This window comes from Oryctolagus cuniculus, chromosome 14 (genome assembly GCF_964237555.1).
Source record: "Oryctolagus cuniculus chromosome 14, mOryCun1.1, whole genome shotgun sequence".
NCBI classification, from domain to species: Eukaryota; Metazoa; Chordata; class Mammalia; order Lagomorpha; family Leporidae; genus Oryctolagus; species Oryctolagus cuniculus.
Genome location: NC_091445.1, coordinates 15341259 through 15361980, shown reverse-complemented (window position 1 = coordinate 15361980; position 20722 = coordinate 15341259). Strand labels below are relative to the sequence as shown.

At 36.8% G+C, this 20722-nt stretch overlaps 1 long non-coding RNA gene across 1 annotated transcript in view; it reads right to left on the bottom strand.

Moving 5' to 3' along the window:
- Positions 1-2310: 2310 nt before the first annotated feature.
- LOC108177265 (uncharacterized) overlaps positions 2311-20722 on the bottom strand; it is a 29530-nt gene continuing 11118 nt past the window's right edge. The window contains exons 2-4 of the long non-coding RNA XR_001794081.3: positions 18616-18753; positions 15842-15990; positions 2311-2726 (exon numbers count right to left, since the gene is read on the bottom strand). This is a non-coding gene — a long non-coding RNA (uncharacterized lncRNA). The remainder of the gene's footprint in view (positions 2727-15841; positions 15991-18615; positions 18754-20722) is intronic.

Sequence of the window (20722 nt, the reverse complement as noted above, 5' to 3'; positions counted from 1 at the left end):
AGAGAGAGAGAGAGAGGTCTTCCATCTACTGGTTCACTCCCCAGTTGGCCACAACGGCCAGAGCTGCACCAATCTGAAGCCAGGAGCCAGGAGCTTCCTCTAGGTCTCCCACGTGGGTTCAAGGGTCCAAGGACTTGGGCCATCCTCTACTGCTTTCCCAGGCCATGGCAAAGAGCTGGATCTGAAGTGGAGCAACCAGGTCTCAAACCGGCACCCATATGGGGCTCCGGCACTTCAGGCCAAGGCATTAACCCACTGTGCCACAGCATTGGCTCCAGGTTTTCAGGAGTCTTACTATGGTGTGCCCCGATATAATTTTCTCTAATTATTCTTCATGGGATTCACAGAATTTCTTGAATCTATGAGTTGATGCCTTTTATAAGTTTTGTAACATTTTAAACCAACATCTCTTCAAATATAGTTTTTCATTCTCTCTCTCTCTTCTTCTTCTGGAAATCCAGTTTACACATGTTAGTTTTTTTTTTTTTTTCACTTCTCAACATATTTAAATTGTTTTTTGTGAACGTGTTTCCTTGCTCCTCCCTATCTTTGTTCACCAATTTTGATAGTCTGTGGACCTGAACACATTTCATTCTGTCGAACAGTCTTCTACTATGTCTCAAAGTGCTGTTAAATTCCTGTTCATATGTTCCTAATTTCAGATATTTTATTTTATTTTTCAGGTCTAGAATTCCTATTTGATTGTTATTAAGGTTTTAGTTTACCGTAAAAATGTTAATCTAACTTCATCTCCCTCGTTTTCATGTATACATATCTCTCATAGGTGTTTTAGAGCTCCCTCCCATTAACTCTAATGATTACACGTTTTATTTGTCTGTTTCCTGTTTCTCTCTTTGCTTTAGGTATGTGGTTTTGTCTTTGGTGTGCCAAGTAAATTTTGGTTAAATCCTGAATATTATGTATAAAGATTGTGGGAACTGACTACAGACGATAGATATCTTGGTAGACAAAAGGAGTAAAAACTGGTCACCTGAAACATACCAAGCATTGCACTGCTGTGGTGCTGTGATGCAGCCCTGGTACAGTTCACCTCATCCTAGATCACTCTGCACTCAACTTTCAAATGAGTGGATGGAAGAGTCTTTGGAACCCCATTCTCTCGGAGGATCTCACAATCTGACCTTTACTTTTGGAGGCTGGTGAAAAACTCACTTTACTTTCCAAAGATTCTATGCTTTTGGTTTTAAATCTCTTATTAATGACTTCTCAGAACTTGTCATGTCTCTGAGGTAAAACCCAGTTCTATACTGGAGGCTCCCTTCCAACTCTTACCAAAAGCTCTTTTAGTTTTTCTATTTCTTTAATTTTTTTTTACTTATTATTTTAATTGTATATATGAACTCACTGACTTGTTCACTCTATTCTAAACTGTATATATTATGAGTAACAGTAATTTATTCCTCTATCTTTGAATTTTATGATTAATAAGCTTTAATATAAAGTGTCTGAATGTATATATAGACACATTATTTCATGAAATAGAACATACAAAAGAAAGGTTCTATCATTAGATACATATTATGAACAAGATACATGAAAATTATCAATTTTGTTCAATATATGTGTTCTATAATTCTTTTAAACTAGCACTTGACTGTAAAAAATATGTATGCATTAGGAAAATTTTTCCAAATCTTAGAACTGTTTATCAGGTAGAACTGGGAAAGAGGAACAGGCTATATATTGTGTGCTTTTGCTTCTGAAATCCTAATATTATCTTAAAATAATTTATAAAATTAACATACGCTACCTTTATACTTGAATTTTAAAATACATTTTTAGAAAATGTGATAAATACCCTATTTTCTATTTTTTTTTTAAATTATTTATCTGAAAGAGTACACAGAGAGTAGAAGAGAAAAACAGAGATCTTCCATCCTCTGGTTCACTCCCCAGATGGCCAAAATGGCCAGAACCGGGTCTAGTAAGACGCTGGTCTCTCAGGCGTGATGCCACAGTGCTGATCCCTTCTAATTTTTAAGTGTTGTTTTCTGTTTCAGTATGCTCCTCTATGCTCCAGGTTATACATTGAGGACTCCCACTGTTGGTCCCAAGACCTATGCAAAGAAATGTCACCAAGTCACTGTGATTTAAATATCAAATTGAGATTTTAAATTCAACCTGCTAGAACTTCATCACTCCTCATAATTCACAAGTGAGCAGCACATGTGGTGAGCATATAATTTATTTTAAGTCACGGTAAGTCACTGACCCTGATCTAATCCAAACCCTCTTCTCTATTCCTCATCTTGCAGGAGAACACAAAGGAACTTTCAGATACTACTTAAGTTTTTTTTAAGATTCATTTATTTATTAGAAAGGCAGAGTTACAGAGAGAGAGGGGGAGAGAGAAAGAGAGAGAGAGAGAGAGAGAGAGAGAGAGAGAGAGAGGTCTTCCATCTACTGGTTCACTTTTCAAATGGCTGCAAAACCAGAGTCAGGAGCTTCTTCCAGGTATCCCATGTAGGTTCAGGGGCCCAAGCTTTTCCAGGAAGCTTGAATAGAAGTGGAGCAACTGGGACTCAAACCAGTACCCATATGGGATGCTAGCGTTACAGGGGGTAGATGGAAATGACAGCAGGCAGGAAGGCAGAGGTATGAACAAATACACTGTCAAATGTGGAAGGGAGGTCCTCTGGAGGTTGTCTTCTGATTGCTTCAATGTTTTCAGTGATGGGGGGAGGATGCCATCAGCTGGAGTAAAGCTGGAAGAGGGATATGAAATAATTGTCCAGGAGAACAGAAATGTTACTGTTCCTGAGATGAATTTAATGATCACATGACATCCTTAAAGGACCCACTTATTTTTGTAAACCAAGATGACAATCTTTGGGAATGAAATAATACTAACATAATAATAGCATTATTGATAACATAACAAATTAAAAACACTAAATTGAAAATTTCTTTTGAATTCATATGTAATATCTGAAGTATCATCATCTCCTTTTCGAAACTTCAATGAGCTATCACCTTTGGCAGTCCAGTAAATGGATTATTTTTAGTTATTCTCTGTATAGAAATTACGTAGCAGATAAAGTAAAATAAAGTTTAAAAACAGTCTATGACTGTCCAGTCACTTGAAGCACTTCTTCTGCATCAGAAAATATGAAAAGGAAGCCACTGGGGTAAAAGGGGATAATGGATAGCACTCTGAAGAGCCTTGCATATAGTTGTTAATCTCATTTCTGGAATAAATATCGGAGACACTTAGTCAAAAATGTAGAGAAATGAAAATTGTACATTCAAAAAGTAATATATTTTACAAATAAATATAAAATAGTCCCTTGATATCTTGATACCAGGAAATGCAATGCAAATGAAAGTGCATATACATTTTACAAATATAAATTACCTAATGTCTATGTGATATGGCCTGTTATTTGGAGCAAAATATTTATTTGATCTTCACTTTTTAACCTGGTACCCAATTTGCTCTTTCCCCGGAGATGGGTTAGTAGAAGATTCTTTCTAAATGTAGATTAGTATTCTTATAGGTACTAATGAAAGTTTATTTCACTACAATTATATTTCTTCATATTGTTGGAAAAAATGTTGCATGTGTATGTGTGTGAGCAATCCCCCACCATCATCACCACCTCCTCTAAGCTTCTCAGGGAGAGCTTTGACTTCCCAAGGCAGTAGTGCCAACGACAAGTCCATGGTAACAGGATGCATTTGTTCCTGTATTCTAAAGTAGGGCAATTCTACGGCATTCTTAAATCTGGTACACAGAGAGTAAAAAGTGGCACATAGTGGTCCTAATTTGCATTTAATGAAACTGGGTTACTAGAGGGACAGGCAGATTCACCCAAATCACCTCACATGCAGCAGTGTCAAGCACAAAAACCACATTTGACAACTTTACTCTCTAACGGACTAACCAGAAGCAGGCAGTTTTTCAGCTGTGAGCAATTGGCTACTGATAATCTTGTTCATTAACAAATCAAGCAGCTGTTCATATCGGCAGAAAAGCCCCCATGTTGTCCCTAAATACTCCAGTACAAAATCAGTGTAAACCAATTAAGTTTCATGATGGGAAAAGCATCAGATGTATAACTAATGGTTCATTTAACCTCAGCCTACTCTTTTAGATTTCAGTAATCATCAACCTACAGAAAATGATAAGCTTTTACATCAAACTTGAGTATATATATCTCACAGTGATTCTATTATTTAAGGGCAAACATACATTTTAGAAATCTTTCAATTTTTTTTGTTGCTACCTGAATTGTAACTTTCTTTACTAGTAAAAAATAACTTAAATCAGTGGCTACAAGTAATCTATGGCACTTAAAAAGTTGCCAACTATTGATGGAAGAAATAGTAGTGATATTATTTTAAAATTATGTTGTTGTAATTGAATCAAACCATCAAGATGTAGTTAGTTCACACGATATGTCAAAAATAAATCTCAATTAGGATTTAGGGGGTGTGACAAAAGTAACACACAAAATTATACATATCATTTATATTTTTCACACAAATGGAATAAAGCACATGGTCTCTCTAAGCCTTTTCAACTATTAGTATTTTTGAAATAATTCAGTTCCAATCTCATTATGCAACAGCTGAAAGGATTTTTATCTACCCACAGCTTTTTAACTCATCTTTATAATGTATTGCATTTCTTTTATTCAGATGGTATCAAAAATTTCAGCAGTGAGTCACAGAGCAAACAAATTGTAGTTTTTAAAGCGTATATTTTTAAAATACTTTATGAGGAGTTACATTTTTAAAGAGATTTGTGAGAATTGCTAATGCTAATGGCTTTAAAATATTGGCGCCCCCACTACACTGGTTTTCACCTTAAAAAACTACTTTTAATTTTCATAAACGTTAATCTTAAAAACAGAATTTTAGAGCTGCAAAGAACTGTCAAAGTCTTTGGGTACAACTCCTTTCACTTCCCCAATCAAAGCTCATTAGGAAAATAATCCTATTTTTCACATTCATTTCTAAAAGGAACACAGATTGCTATGCTTGGTCACCCAGCCCAGCTCTCTCAATGAAAGGAATGACCTTCAATTGAACTGTACTAAGTAAATGGAAAAAAAAGTTTACTGAAAAAGTTTAGGAAGGGTACAGGAGATTAATGCATGTATTTGTGTTGGACACTCTTCCCTGTGCTGCATATTCAAAGTGATGGGATCATGTTATTTATTGTATTTTTCAGATCATTTGCAATGTTAATTTATATGAGTTTGATATCGCTTTTGTCTTTTAGTTGTGTGTTATTCTGAGAAATCCCTGGGGAAGCAAAGGATTTATATGCTTTGTGTACACGTTCTGCAGACTAAGCGCTCTGGCATAATTATTTTTGGCACTCGCTAACTGATTAAAACATCCAATTTAACTCATGATCAGTAAGATTAAACCTTTTTAATATACCTCAAAAGTAAATTATCATTTACTACTCAAACATCCCTTTCTGCACATACCCCAATAAAGCTGTTCTTTTTTCGTTAATGTACCTTTTAACGAGGATTCCCTTTTATTTCTTCCTTTGGGCAAAACTGCCTTATCCTTTATAGAGAGGTAGGAACAAAGATGAGATGGGGCTGATTAGATAAGTACATGGATTTCTATGTCATCCCAATTACAAGTCTTTATTTTTGCAGTATTTTGTAAAGAATTTGCTGTTGAAGAAAACATGACCCTGCTTCGTGTTTATTTGATGTACAGGCAAATGTAAGCAGTTGAGAGGAAATGATATCTGACAACATCATTTGCATGATTGGGAAAAAAATTGTCATCTCTGATTTAATTTTGTATTAGTTACTTTTTAATGGTTGTGTTTCACTATTGCTAGGAAGTGTTGCATTCCAGGTAGGGAAGCCCATTTAGCAGAATTGCCAAAGCAAACTTCAATATTACGACAATGGAAGGTGGAAAAATGGTCCAAGGGTTGAAAAAACATTGTGTGATCCTAAATTGGACTAATTGTAGTTTGCAAGTCCTCTAAGCTGCTGAGGACCCTTGCAGCTCTTTTATGAGAGAGGAGGAAAGCAAAATGCAGTAATTTGTCCATTGGTGGTCATCTTAGGGACTCCTGGAGCTTGGAAACCATCACAGGTGTGAAGCGCTTCACCTCCTGGCAGAGGCCAAGATGAAATCAGATTAGCAGAATCCTTCTGTGTGCTAGATTATTACTGTGTACAAATATCCTCGTTACTGCTTTTTATGCATAGGATTAACATCAAATGAAGCAAGAATTACGGAGTAGAGCTTTAGATAGAAAATAGGTCAAGTCAATGCAATAAATATCCTGTCAAAATTTTGATCCAGATTTACAAATACTTCACCAGATTGCTAATAAGCCTGTAGCCCTGCATGTAAATATTTGAACAGTATGAAAAATGCATCAGAGTTAAACAACACTAAGTAGGTTCCAAAAAAGGTTGAACTACTGAAATGTTGTCAGAAACCAGGCAGAAGGGACACTTTTTTGGAATATGTGGTAGATAGGCCAGGAAACACTGCCAGAAGTTGCTTCATAAATTGTTAGGAAGCTAAAATCTCAAAGTGGAGTCAATCTAGCAGTGTCTTACACAAATTCTAAGAATTAGCAGAAGCAAGCTTATGAAAACTTTGCATAACTTTCCCAGTTTGAAATCTGAAGTGTTGGAGTTTTCTGGAAGTACCAAGGGGACAAAAAAAGGAAATTCTTAAAAATACTTTACAATTGTTGTATGTGCAGGATGGTCTCCTCTCTAAGATTTGTTCTGGGTGTGGGAACATCTTGGGGAGCCACTGATAAGCATGTGTTTGTGCCAGCACCTGAACCTTACAGACAGTGCAGATGCCTGAATTCACTGAGCAGTGTCTCCCTCTCCCCAGCTGACATACAGTTAGAGAATAATTTCTTGTGGAGGCACCATATGAATCCCTAGGTTAGTACATTAGTCTCGACAGTTATTAAGGTTTACATAACACCTATTAAATTCCCATTGTGCCATACAGCCTTATGTATGGTATTGATCATTTTCTCCAACATGGTCAAATCAGAATAGAACATCAAGTGAAATGTTAGTTTAAAAGTGATAATGATACGTTCTACTTTCTCCCCTCTCATTCTTCCAGTGATTGAACCAAATTTCTAACATATTTGCTTGAAACTCGTGATGAAATGGTAACAGGCATCTTTTTCTAATGCAGAGCAAATTCAATGACTATTCATACAAATCCAAGTGTGTGGTTTGTATTAAGAATTAGAACTCTGGACATGGGAGAAGTAAGCTTGTCGTGCTTAAATTTTCATCAACTGGCAACCTTTGGCACAGGTGCCAAAGAGAGGACAAGAATAAGCATCTCAAGCCCTGGTTGTTAGGGTCTGATCATAAGCGTGGTGGTGTGGAATTCATGGATTATTCATGTGTAATTACAGATAGCTATTGTGCTCCTTTAAATTATCCCTGTGGCCCATTACGGCCCATAACAACTGAAATAGCAATTGTCATGGTAAGGTTTGGGCTCTGTCACAGAGTGTGGGCTCTAATCAATCATGATGAATGGTAAAATTTTACATCATGCAGCCCAAAGTCTGGTTGGCCCCCTCCATAAATCTGCACAAACACCGAGTAGAGCAGCTGCAGGGCCTGGAAATTTAAAAGCCAACACTTGCCTTACCCCCTACATGCATTTACCTCTGTAAAAGTGGGAAGCGGGGGGGGCAGAGAAAAGGAAATGCTCAATGCATCAATTCTAATAATTCGCTTGCTGTTAGAAGAATTTCTCTCCTATTTAAATGGGAGTGAACCCCAGATTGTTGTCAAGGTCAATTTCAGGTGAAAGGGGGGTCATCTAGAGGTCACTCCGGCTCCCATGCAGGTCAATAATGCCTCTTCACTTCCACAGCAGACAAGCTGCTCACACCCAATCAATCCACCGACGCTGCGGCTGCACCAGGCGTAATGAACAGTGAATAAATGTAGCCTATCATCACAAAACATGCTTTTTAAGTACCTTTCCTTTTCATGTAAAACCTCTCGCTGTCAAATTCTACATTCACTCATCCAGCAGTGAGTAGCAAAAGTGAGAAATCAGACTCTCATTGGGGTTGGTAAAAGGTCACAGCTGACAGACACGGAGGTTAAACTGCCGAGTTAAAATACTGTTCATTACCCACTGCAGCTTTTTGCTAACTACACTTCTTTGTGTGAGAGTCAAGCAGTACATCAATATGCCCCTCCTACTAATTTATTAGCAATTGTTGAGTTGTATGGGGGGGGGTTAAGAGAAATTGATGTCTGATATGTGTGCATATGTACATTTTTTCTTTTGCTCTGTGACTATTTCCGATTCCTTATCTGTCTTCTTGCTCTATACCCTATGTGACATTGTGACTCTTGGGCTGCACCTTAATTACTGGGAAACATAAATTCTAAGATCAGAGGACACTGAGTAATCTGGATTCCAAAGGCCTCAGGGGTCAGTTGTTTAGACTTTTTTTTTCATTTTTTTTTTCTTAAAAGAATTTATATCGGTCTTTTTGGGTTTTTTCATTCAAAGACACTTGATTAAATCAATGGGGCCTAGCATTCACAGTGAAAATTAAACATAATACTTATTCAGTACAAATAATAGTTTCAGATTCACTGTGTTTAAAATTATAAGACACTCTTTTGCTGATAAGGTTAGCACCTGTCTAACATATTATCTGTCCATATTATAGCCATCTTTTTTAAAGAACTCTGTGATGAACGTATATTCATTAAATAAAAGTTAAAAAAAAAAAAAAAAGAACTCTGTGATGCCTGTATTTTTTTTTCATGAACTCTGATATTGTCACAGGAGCCTATAATAGTGGTGAGTAATCACTAGAATTTAAGTGGAAACACTACTTTTTGCTGAATTCAGTTGACTAAATGAAACGGTTTGCTGTGAAATCTGAATGGATGAGAACAAGTTCCCCAAAATGAAATTTCATTCTTTGATTAATTATCATGTAGGTGGAATTCTCTTTATTGAAATGCAGACTTTTATATTTAAAGATAACCTCTACAAAAACAAGTCTCAGCCTGAACCAATTCAAAATCACAAATCATAAAGAAAAGAAAGCTTTATTTACATGCTCTCTACAACAATAATTTGACTCAAGAAAATTACCATTATCTATTTACATCTTTAAAAAATGTATTCTGAGATTTATCCTAGAAAAATATATCTTTTCCCCCTCCTGTATGCCTTCTCTCTCAGTGGGACTGAAAATAAAATGTTATGACTTAAATCACAAGAGGCTAACATCATTTTTAGCAACAAGGGCTGCATAATTTCAAGACTATGAGTGAGTGGCTGACTTTAACTAAAATGTTTCAGTTCTGTGCGTATATAGGTACATAAATAATTCAGAATTAATCCCTGCAGAGGGGACAATGGGAATCGTAAATTATCCATGTGCCGTCCTCAACATTAGAGGCAATGAACCTATAGTAACAAACTATGAGTGTTACTCATTACATACATTTCACAGACACCTTAACCTTTTGAATATTAATTTCCCTCTGCAGCTTGTAGCTAGGCGGTATCATTTTTTTTTTTTATTTTCCTTCTACTTCTCTTGCCTTCATTTCCTTCTCTCTCTTTCACAAAACCTCCCAAACTGAACTTAAGCCACAGCTAGGAGTAGATGTATTGGAATACACCAATTTGTTACAGAAAAGGGTTTTTTTTTTTTTTAAGCTGCATGTTTTCCTGTAAAAATCCCTTAATATTACATGTAGCCCTTCTGTAAAGTGTAAGGTGAAGTATAATAGACAGACTGTCTTTTATGAAGACAAATGGTGTTGCAAGCCTGGGCCCCTCTCACTGCATTGGTGTTGACAATGTCCTTTGGATTTCATAAACATGTATCATACCCTTTTCTTATGATAGGAATATATTGCCATTGTCATGATTTTTATCTGAAAAGTGAAAATAAAGATGAATCAAAATAAGAACTAAGATAGATTCTAATTATAAAATTTATTAGATCTTTAACTGTTAGATTAGGAAGTTTATTTTTAGGGAGTTTATTTTTAAAAATATTTAATGTGATTAAAATAATGGGTGTTCTCAATTTAGTCTCTAAATTAAAATTCCAGTTTATTATGCTAATAAGCTTTATAACTTTTTATGTATAGTATTAGAGAAAATAACAATTTTTTTTCTAGTGTAATATGTTATGCCTTGTTCCCAAGATAAATAGAAATGTTTGTCAAGAAAGTGTGTTCCTAATTAGTAAATTTATAAAATAAATACAAATAATTTCCATTTGATGATTTACATTTATATGAACACATACATGCACATGCATGAATGCATTATAGAAATATATGTTCACAAATTTGTAAGAGCAGAGTTAGGAATTTCAGCATCCACATGGAACAAGGAGGGCTGACCCTCAGAACCTGAGTGAAATTGGCTTCCACAACAGAGGTTTTTCAGTATTTCCACCCGCCCTTCCCAGAAAGAGCTGTGTGGCTTGCTTCCTTATCTCCTTCAGTCTTCACTCACCTTCTGTAGCTTCTACCAGTGCCAAATTCAAATTCCCAACCCACCAATATTCAAGATTTCTGTTTGCTTTAGCTCCTCGCTTTCTTTAATCGCGGAAGCACTTTTAACTCTGGCAAAATACCTTTTTCACTTTTCTGCCAGGACTGTAAGTTCTTTGAGGGCAGAGATTTTCATTGGTTCCACCCAGTGTTTTATCTGGGATGCCTGAAAGGCAGGGTGAGTTCAAGGATTGATTTTGAAGACAGGGAGCACCATCATCAATCAGAGGTGTCAAGCACTATTTGAGAATCGCTCTGTGCTATGATTTGTCCCCTCTGGAACTCATGCTGAAATCTGGTCCTCAGTGAAAAGTGCCGCGAGGTGGTGGAATCTTGAAGCGATGATTTGGTCGTTAGCAGGGATTAATGCAGTTCTCCTGGGACTTGATTAGCTGCAAGCCAAGCAGACTGCCGGGCGGCAAGGCTGCCCCTCATGTTTGCTCTCTTCCATATGCGTCTTCTTGCCTGTCTGCTTCTTTGACACAGCGTGAGGCCCTCACCAGCTGTGACCATCAGATCTTGGATTTATAACCTCTACAATCATAAGTGAAATAAACTTGTTTCTTTTATGAATTACCTAGTTGTGGGTATTCTGTTATAGCAGCAGAAAATAGACTAAGACACTCTAGTCTCAGCATAGCTGACCAACAGGACAATTACAATATGTGTCCATGGCATTGTTATCCTCTGTCTGAGGCATCACCCCACCTCCCACTCCCTCATACTCTCCCCTCACACTTGGTTTAATAGGCATTTGTTGCCTAGGACTTTTCATGCCACTGCTTGTATTAATATTAAAACCTGGGGTGGGCATTTGGCCTCATGGTTGACAGCCTGATTAAGACTTCTTCCCGTATTAGTACCGTGTGATTTCAAGTTGGAATTCTTACTCCCCATTCTAGCTTTCTACTAATGCATGCCCTGGGAGGCAGCAGAGGATGGTTCAGGTGGCTGGGTCCCTGCCATCCACATGGAAGACCTGGGTTGAGTGTCTGTCTCCTGGCTTGGTCCTGACCCAGTCCCCACCCAGACTGTCGCAGGGAGTGAACCAGCAGATAGAAGCCCTCTATCAGTCTGTGCCTCTCCAATAAAAGGAAAATTAAAACTTTTTCTCAAGTAAAAGTCTGGTATCACCCATTTCTATTTGTTCCGTAAAATACATTTGCATGTTAAACCCTATCTCATATTGTATAATTAAAGGATTTGTTCTCTGTTAAAGAAATTACCCATGGGTGTTGTGGCATATCAGGTTAAGCTGCCACCTGCAATGTGGGTCATGGCCGCACTTCTCCGCTTCTGATCCAGTTCTCTGCTAATGGCCAGGGAAAAGCATCAGAAACTGCATCAAATTCTTGGGCCCCTGCTACCCATATGGACACCTGGATGAAGCTCCTAGCTCCTAGCTTCAGCCTGGCTCAGTCCTGGCATGTGTGACCACTTGGGGTGTGAACCAGCAGATGGAAGAACTCTGTCTCTTCCTCTTCTGTCTCTGTAACTGTGACTTTCGAATAAAAAGATAAATCTTAAAAGAAAGTGTCTCTGGTCAATCTGTGGGCTGTGCCGTGGCAAGGCTTAGGAATGTGCTTGGGAAGTCTTCTTTACCACCATTGCTATTGCTTGAACTGGCATCTTCAGAGGTGTCTACTTACCTAATGGGCTTTGGCTTTTGATCCAAGCTGGTAGTTACTGTTTGACTTCCCTCGGAAGGACTGGACACTCTTTTTTTTTTTTTTTTTTTTTTTGACAGGCAGAGTGGACAGTGTGAGAGAGAGACAGAGAGGTCTTCCTTTGCCGTTGGTTCACCCTCCAATGGCCGCCGCGGCCGGCGCACTGCGCTGATCCGATGGCAGGAGCCAGGTACTTATCCTGGTCTCCCAGGGGGTGCAGGGCCCAAGCACTTGGGCCATCCTCCACTGCACTCCCGGGCCACAGCAGAGAGCTGGCCTGGAAGAGGGGCAACCGGGACAGAATCCGGTGCCCTGACCGGGACTAGAACCTGGTGTGCCGGCGCCGCAAGGCAGAGGATTAGCCTAGTGAGCCATGGTGCCGGCCCAGGACTGGGCACTCTTAAGGCTCCCACTTCACTCCTAGCTGTTCAACTTCTTTGATACAAAGGAAACTGCAACATTTTTGCCTCTTTCTGGGGCTTCTGGGAACTTCCAGTCGTCTCAGTGAGTTTCAGAATCATGCAGCCTTTGTGTTTTTGCCAGAACCATCTCATCTCCACTGAGCTGTGCTCACACTTTTCCAGAATCGTCTATACTGAGAGGCTAGCACTGAGAACACATAGATTTCCTGGCCACTATAGTAAATTCAATCAGGACACTCCTGTTCCCAGTGTCCTCTGCTTTTCCCTAAACCAATTCCAACGCACTTCTCCCTCTGCCTTCCTCTTCTCTGGTCACTCCCTTAAGGATCAGGACCTTGGGATTTGACTAGAAAATTTGGAAACAGACTTTCAGGAACGAATCATTTCAGATACTTAAGAAGTGCCTCACGATGCCTTTGAAATGTTTTGCAGAGGCTATTAGAGAGTGGGCACATCTACAGAGCCAGCTAGCTCCATGTTAAAGTTAGCTTCCACTAGGATGGTTTGTGACCCACCAGTGATAACGCACAACCTTGGGATCATTGCTTCAGTCTGGCGCATATTCTCTGCTGTGAGAGGTCATGAGTACAGGGAAAAACAGCCCTCTAAGGACTGCCTGGGCATTCTTTGAAGAGTAGAGATTAGCCCGAGAAGCTTTCAAGATGGGGGAAAAAACAACTCATAGATCCATAGCTCTTGGAGAAACCAGATATCCCTTAGACCAAAGGGACTACTTTCCTTAATTCTCCTCAGTTTTCCTAGATGGGTTATTTCTGATGGTAGCCAGACTCTGATTTAGCTGCCAAATATCTTCTTTGGAAACATTTGCATTTCTCTTTTCATGAAATCAATTCCATTCTGTAGCAAGAAAGTAAATAAGATCCCATGTCCTGGTGATTCACTCTCATTATTTTTCCTCCCCAAACCAAAAATACACAGTGCTACGGTTTGAATGCATCCCCCCAAAGCACACGTTAAACACTTAATCCTCAATGCTCTGGTATTGGGATGATCTCAACGATGGGGGTGTTGACCGGACTCTGTTCAGCCCATATGCATTTATGCTGGTGACGGAAGGGTTTGAGACTGTGAGTTCAGTCCTTTGGCCTCTCTTTGCCCTTCCGCCATGGGATGATGCAATGTAGCAAGAAGACCCTCACCTAATGGGGCCCCTCAACCTTGGACAGCCCAGACTGCAGAACTAGAAGTCATAAATCTCTGTTCTTTATAAATGACCCTGTCTCAGGTGACCTGTCTCAGCACCATAAAACATACTAAGGCAAACGGACTTAGGTTCTGGGTTACAGCTTCATACCATCACTCTGAAAATTAGGTCAGTAAGCTAAGGGTAAAAAGAAATAATTAAAAGTATCAGGAAAGCTTACTTTTCCATAAAATATTTACTAACATGGTTAAGATATCTTCACAATAAACTCAAATGGAACATTTCCACTCCATCAGATAAGCCTTGTAAGTGGATCTGAAGGGATGAAAATTTGCAATTTTTTGAAAATTAAAATTGCAGTGTGTAGCATTATCAGATTATTAAAAATTGTGTAGTAAAATCAATTTTACTTAAATAAATAGAATTACCAGATTAACATGTTGACTCTTTCTGGGTGTGACTGAGCATGTTCCATGAATCCAGCCATTTTCATTAGCTTGCACATAGTGTATGCCACAAAAATGCTTGCTGAATCACAGTGGAAGCTGTCTCTCCCTATACACATAACTGCCCATAAGTTACTTCTTCTGGAAGGATTGAAGGATTTTTAGGTTAGCTCTCGGGACATTGCCATTCTCAGCAATATACTCTATTGGCCTAAAACATGATAATGTAATAAAATGCAAATATCTGACTGAGAGGTAATGTAGCCAGCTGGAAATGGGTTTCTCTGAAAATTATGTGAACAGATATGAGAAAGAATGTAATGAGATCATGAAGGTACTAAGCATTTGGAGATATAGGTGGTGCCAAAAAGATAAGAAAATATAAATGAAGAGGGTATTTATATCAATGGAAAATTTTGCTTATTTCTCAATTTTGGTCTACATTACTGTTGCTCATCTTTAAAGACTAGTCAGAGACTACCATCAATTAGCTAAAACTTAAAATATTCATCCTGGAAAGAATACCTGAATTATTCTTTTGTGGGAAAATGGATATATGCATTGGCATACTATGAGCTAAAGTAACAGAAGACAAGCTAAGAAAGCACTTATTGTAGTCATGAAAAACGTAGTTTGCTAAAAAGTACTCTTTTCTTTGGGCATAGTAGTGTTAAGCTCTATTCAAAAACAAAATTGCATAGTAATACAGATACAAAGAAAATCTATGTGATGTTTTCTCCAATGTATTAGTGCATTCCCAATATGTTGAGAATAATATTATATATATGGTATTAGACTAAAATACATACTGGTAGCTTAATATGAAAATTTCTTAGTGAAAATAAAAATACATACTTTTATAAATCAAACTTTTTGGAAAAAATAACTAATCTGATTTTGAAGTTTTTATAGTTGTGACATAAAGCCACTAGGGTATATCTAGAAATGGAATCATACTTAACACCAAATTTTTGCTTGTCCTCCTTTTACCATTGTAGCCTTGTCATCTACCATGATCAGACATTGCGCCCAAGGCTATTGCTTCTCTGAGATGGTGTTTCTGGGAATGATTTTATGATATTATCAGACATATTATTGCTGCCAACCTCTGGTAATAGTACATACAGAAAGCACTGGGACTTTATTATAGGAACAAAGCAAAAGTGTTAAAATGTTTACATTTAGAAAAAACTCAAAAGATTCACTCCTCTATTTGCACACACATGTATTTGCATACTCAAACACAAGATGGAGCAACATTTATGATTCCAAGAGAATAAGTTTCCATGGTTCAAGTATGACTTTACCTAAGAGCGCACGATTCATTTAATAATTCCCATGTAAAAAGTCCTGCATGTACTTTATGTGCTTCAAGGTGCTCAGAACCCTGTGGGTTCTCTCCAGTTAACACCATTGATAATCCACCCATGGTAGTGTTATAGGGCGTCCTCATCAAGAGTTTTTCTAGTGCCGGTTTTGTGAGGACTCCATGCATTCGTTTGACCAATTTCTTCAACCTGAATAGACTGAAGGATTAAACAATATCTTATATATGCTTAATTTCCAGTACATTAGCCTTGGCTCTTACCCTCCTCCAGTAAGGTGATGGCATACACCTTTTGTTCATAAGGCACCTGTAGAAAGTCTAGTGAAGTGGACTTCATCTCCTTAGTGTTTTCCATAACCAGTCTTGGTTTAGAAAGTTGAAAAAGCAGCAGAGACATTCAGGGTAACCCACTAGAGGAAACAATGTCAATTTATTGAAATAATAAAAGAACACAAGATCACTTAAAAGAAAAATTTAGGCTTAAATAAATCCTTTAGATTCAAATTAGATAATGGCAATTACCCTTTATAACAGGAATTTTGCCACCTTACTGGTTATGTCCCTAGCACCTGGGGCATAATAGATTCAATTAATAAAAGTCAAGCTGAGTTGATGAATGAATGAATGAATGAATGAAATAAGAAACTGAAATACTTCCTCAGTTGATGATCAAATTATAAGTACTTTAAGGTTTCACCTAGGCAAAACATCTTACTATACAACATAATGTGGGATGAAATAGGGAGGCATATAATATTATAAATGCAATTTTTCTAGGTAGTACTCACTGAAAACAAAATCTTTGTCCCAGAAGCAAATACAAATCAAATTCATTTCATCTGTTTGCAAGGTTATAATGCATAATTGGCTTTCAAATACTTTCATTTATTAAGAGGGAACTTTTATTTTGCTCTCAGTGTTGTTTCAAACTTGTTAAAATACAGTGTATATTTTTGTTCAAAGAAAGCCCCACATTAATGAAAAAACTGTTATGTTAATTTTCTGGTGAAAGAGAATGAAAAAAAAATGCTTCAAAATTTATTTTATAGCTTATGTTAAATGAGTATGAGATAATCCTGTTCTTGAAAAGAATAAATCATACAAGACTACTTGATCGGAACTTCCAGATTACATGGTTTTCCTTCTTACGGGGGGAAAAATACCCTCATAAACCACAGTCTGATTATTCAATTTCCCGTATTAACTATAGCAACTACTCATTTCTTGTGCTCAAACAGTGGATCATATATCGCCAAAGGGTAGCACAGAATCTGTCACCATCTACAACTCATTTTATTAGTTGTAAATGCTTTTGGAAAACAGAGATAAATAGTTTCGAAATTTCTGCATCTAACCTGGTCAATATCTGCTTAATTTCTAGTATATGAGCCTTGGCTTTTACCCTCCTCCAGTAAGGTAGTGGAATATACCTTTTGTTCTTGGTTGGGTAAAAAGACAGACAGACTCACACATAACCACAGATATGATTGTCTCATTAAAAAAGCCGATGTTTAAAAACCCACTGAAGTTAGAGTTAAATTGGGCCAATAGTACCTATTTTTAGAACTATCATCTGAGAAATTTCACCTACTTCTTTCCTACACCCTTATATTACAAGAGGGACATTGCAGAATCACATATTGAAATAAAGCCTCTTCTATACTTTCTCAAATATCCTCTGAATGAGCTTAAAATCAAGGCTAAATTAATCTCTTCAAAATATGATTTAAATGGCTTTAAGGGTGATAGGAAAGAGTAACAAGATGATTTGTGTGGTAAATTCTTTCAATGCATTCTTGTGAAATATAATTATTAAAATTGAAAACATTTCACGGTTATCATCATTTATAGGATGTGGAGTTTCAGGTAGGAGACAAACATTCTAGAAACTATTTCCACTTTAACGTGAACATTCACCTGGTAAAACTGTCCATTTATTTGTAGAACAGCTGTTTTCCAATTTTTGTTTTGTTTTCTGACATTTCTCACTGAGCTTTTTTTTCTTTCTATGAATTTTATTTATTTACTTTTATGTATCTGAAAGCTCTGAGAGGCAGAGAGATCTTCTGTCTGTTGCATCACATCCCAGTTGTCCACAGAGGCCAGGGCTGGACCAGGCCAAAGTCAGGAGCCCTGAACTTGGCCCAGGTCTCCTATGTAGGTGACAAGGACCATTGTATTTGAACCATCTCCTGCTGCCTCCCAATGTGTGCACTAGTAGAAACCTGGAATCAAAATTAAGCCAGGACTCAATCCCAAACTCTCAGATGAGGGATGCGAGCATCCCAAATTGCAGCTTAACTGCTACACCAAACGCCCAACCCTCCTTGTTGAGTTATTTTAAAGAACTTCTTGAGAAGTGGCGCTTTCTGACATAACTCATAAAAATATGCTGGTGTGCTTTGAAAATACTAATGAAAATGCTGAAAATTGTACTTTTGATTTGACTACTATACCACTTAGATTGGAAAATAGTCGGTGGTAGTGAGTTCCTCCATTTATTAAACCTTTCCCCTTTGGTGGGTGATGTTGGTGACAATTTGAAATAACTCAATTCACAGAAAATCTGTTCTATCCCTCTTACATATATATTAGTTAAAGTCAGTAACAGCCAAAGCATTGTTTTGGGGAACCAAAGAAAATGACACTATTCGAGAATCATGTTTAATTTGACACAATGGAGCATTTTAAAGGACAAAATGTGAGGTAAATTTAACGGTTTAAAGTAAATAAAACTCAGAAATATGTTCCTAAATGGGCATTTTTGAAACTAGGGGAACCAAAAGTTTTCAATAGTTGTAGTAACCACTCAAGTATAAAGGACATAGACCAATACCATTCTAATAATTGCATTGCCTTGTAATGGTGTATTAAGCAATAGATCAAGAGAAGAAACTCAAGGACTGAAGTGTTAACTTGTTTGTCTGCATACTTTTATTGAGTATAGACCACAATTACTTATAGGATAATAGGCACCAAAATAACTAGGAACACTTTAAGTAAGAGGGGATGTGTAGGTAAACTAAATCACTTACCTTAATTCTGGACATGATGTATTTATTGAAATGGAATTCAATGCTGTATCATTTAGTTCACCAAGGCCTTATAAAACTAGTGGAACATCACCCAGTTTTCCTGGCTAGTTTCTCTTGTTATTTCTTTCATTTTATGTTCTGGGGAGAAGAAAAATTATTTCAGGACAGGAAACATAGCTGGAGAAAGATCGCACTGTTCACATTGCTTCAGTGATAAAAATAAAGTATGTTGCACCTGTCTCTTGCTGGTGGTTTTTTTTCCTACCTTCATCTTACCCATAACATTTATCAAAACCTAACATACTATAATAATTTTGTATATTTATCATCTGTCTCTTCAGATAGATTCTATGCTGTATGAGAATAGGAACTTATTTGTATTATTCATTTCTGGATCATCAGAACCTGCTGTACAGTGGGCTCTTAATGAATATTTGTGACATAAAATTCATATGGACATATTTATGTAAATAGTTACTCCTCTATAAGAAGATAGGAAAGAGACATGGGTTACTCCCAGTATTTGCCATGGGGTTATGTTTCTTCCTGAGAGCTTATACTTAGTATTATATGTAGATGATTTTAAAGTTCTTTTTTCAACAAGCCAGACATTATTCATAGGAAACTCATAGAACACAGTAACATTATTACTGTTATTTGAAGGCTTTAGTAAGTGAGCCAGAAACAACATGCCCACACTAATAAGTTGCAGTTGGTCAACGGTAGTATATGTACAAAGTTGTAGATCCATTTCTCAGGGGTGACCCCTAGATGTCCTAGCTCTGTCCAGCTCATCAAGAAAACTCTCTTTTCAAATAATAGCCAAGGATTACACTTAGTCTAGATATTCCAGGTGAGTATAAGCTGTTTCGCTGGATTTGAAGGGGGAAAAGAAATGCTGAAATAGATAAGAAAGTTTGAAATATGATGTGATAAAAAAATTACATCTATTTTAATCCTTGTAATACACAAGAGGCCCCTCTCATAGTTTTAGTTCACTAATAATATCATTGATATTTAACATTTATTTATAAAGAATTGAAGACCTGAACTAGTAAATATCTTTCAATAGACAAATGATCAAATATTTTGTCATGATAATATATTCTTGGCAGTAATTAGAACACCATCACTTAATCATGTTTAAACTTCCACAATAGAGAATGAAAGCTCATGAATTCAGCTGATTGCTAAAATTAAAAACACATATTCTCATTTCATCTTATTTCATAATTAAAGGGAAACACATTTTTGTTACTTCAAAAGTAGGTATGCCTTAAGTATTTCTCTGGAATTGGTTCCATAAAATGGATACATTAAATATTAATAAAGGCACAGCATTGATTCTCCTATATAGAAATTTTGTTTCTTAAGATTGTGGTTTAGTTAAAGAACTCTGAAACTGCTCACCAAATTCAAACATAGTTTCAAAAAAACAAAGTTTCAATTAGAGTTCTATGAAGCAAGACTTTAGATTAATTTTTTCACTAAATTTAACTAATTCTTATGTCACGTTGATTAGAGAGTTTGATGTCATAAAGATGTATCCTAAATCAATGGTTTTTGTAACTAAGTTAAATGTAAGCAAAATTGAAATGATAATTATTATCTCTCTCCCTCAATTGTCTGAGCATTGAGGCTAACAATGATATTTTTACTTCAATTATTTTGACAAGTTGTTCAATTCTTTTATTCATTTTAATATAATTCACTCGTAATCAAATTTGTGAAACTTTCTTTGGCTATATTTCACTCATGACTTATCCCACATTACTGAAGTAATTTGCCATTTTAGAATATACATCATCATAATGAATCTATTTTGATCTATAATGTCCAAATTCATATATTTTTAATATAAATTGTTCTTCTTTTCTAGTTTCTTGTGCTATATAGGTGAAATAGAGATCCAAGGCATTACCTATAGGATTTAAATGCCTACCCCTTTTGTTGAACACACACATTTTAACTTAAAATATCTGTAGGATTTCTTTAATGCAGTAGTCATTGTTGTGACTATTTTTTGTTTGGATACTGTTTATACCAAGTTGAGAATGTACATTCCATGTATAGCCTTGTCAGTATCAATTGTAATCTTCAGAACCCT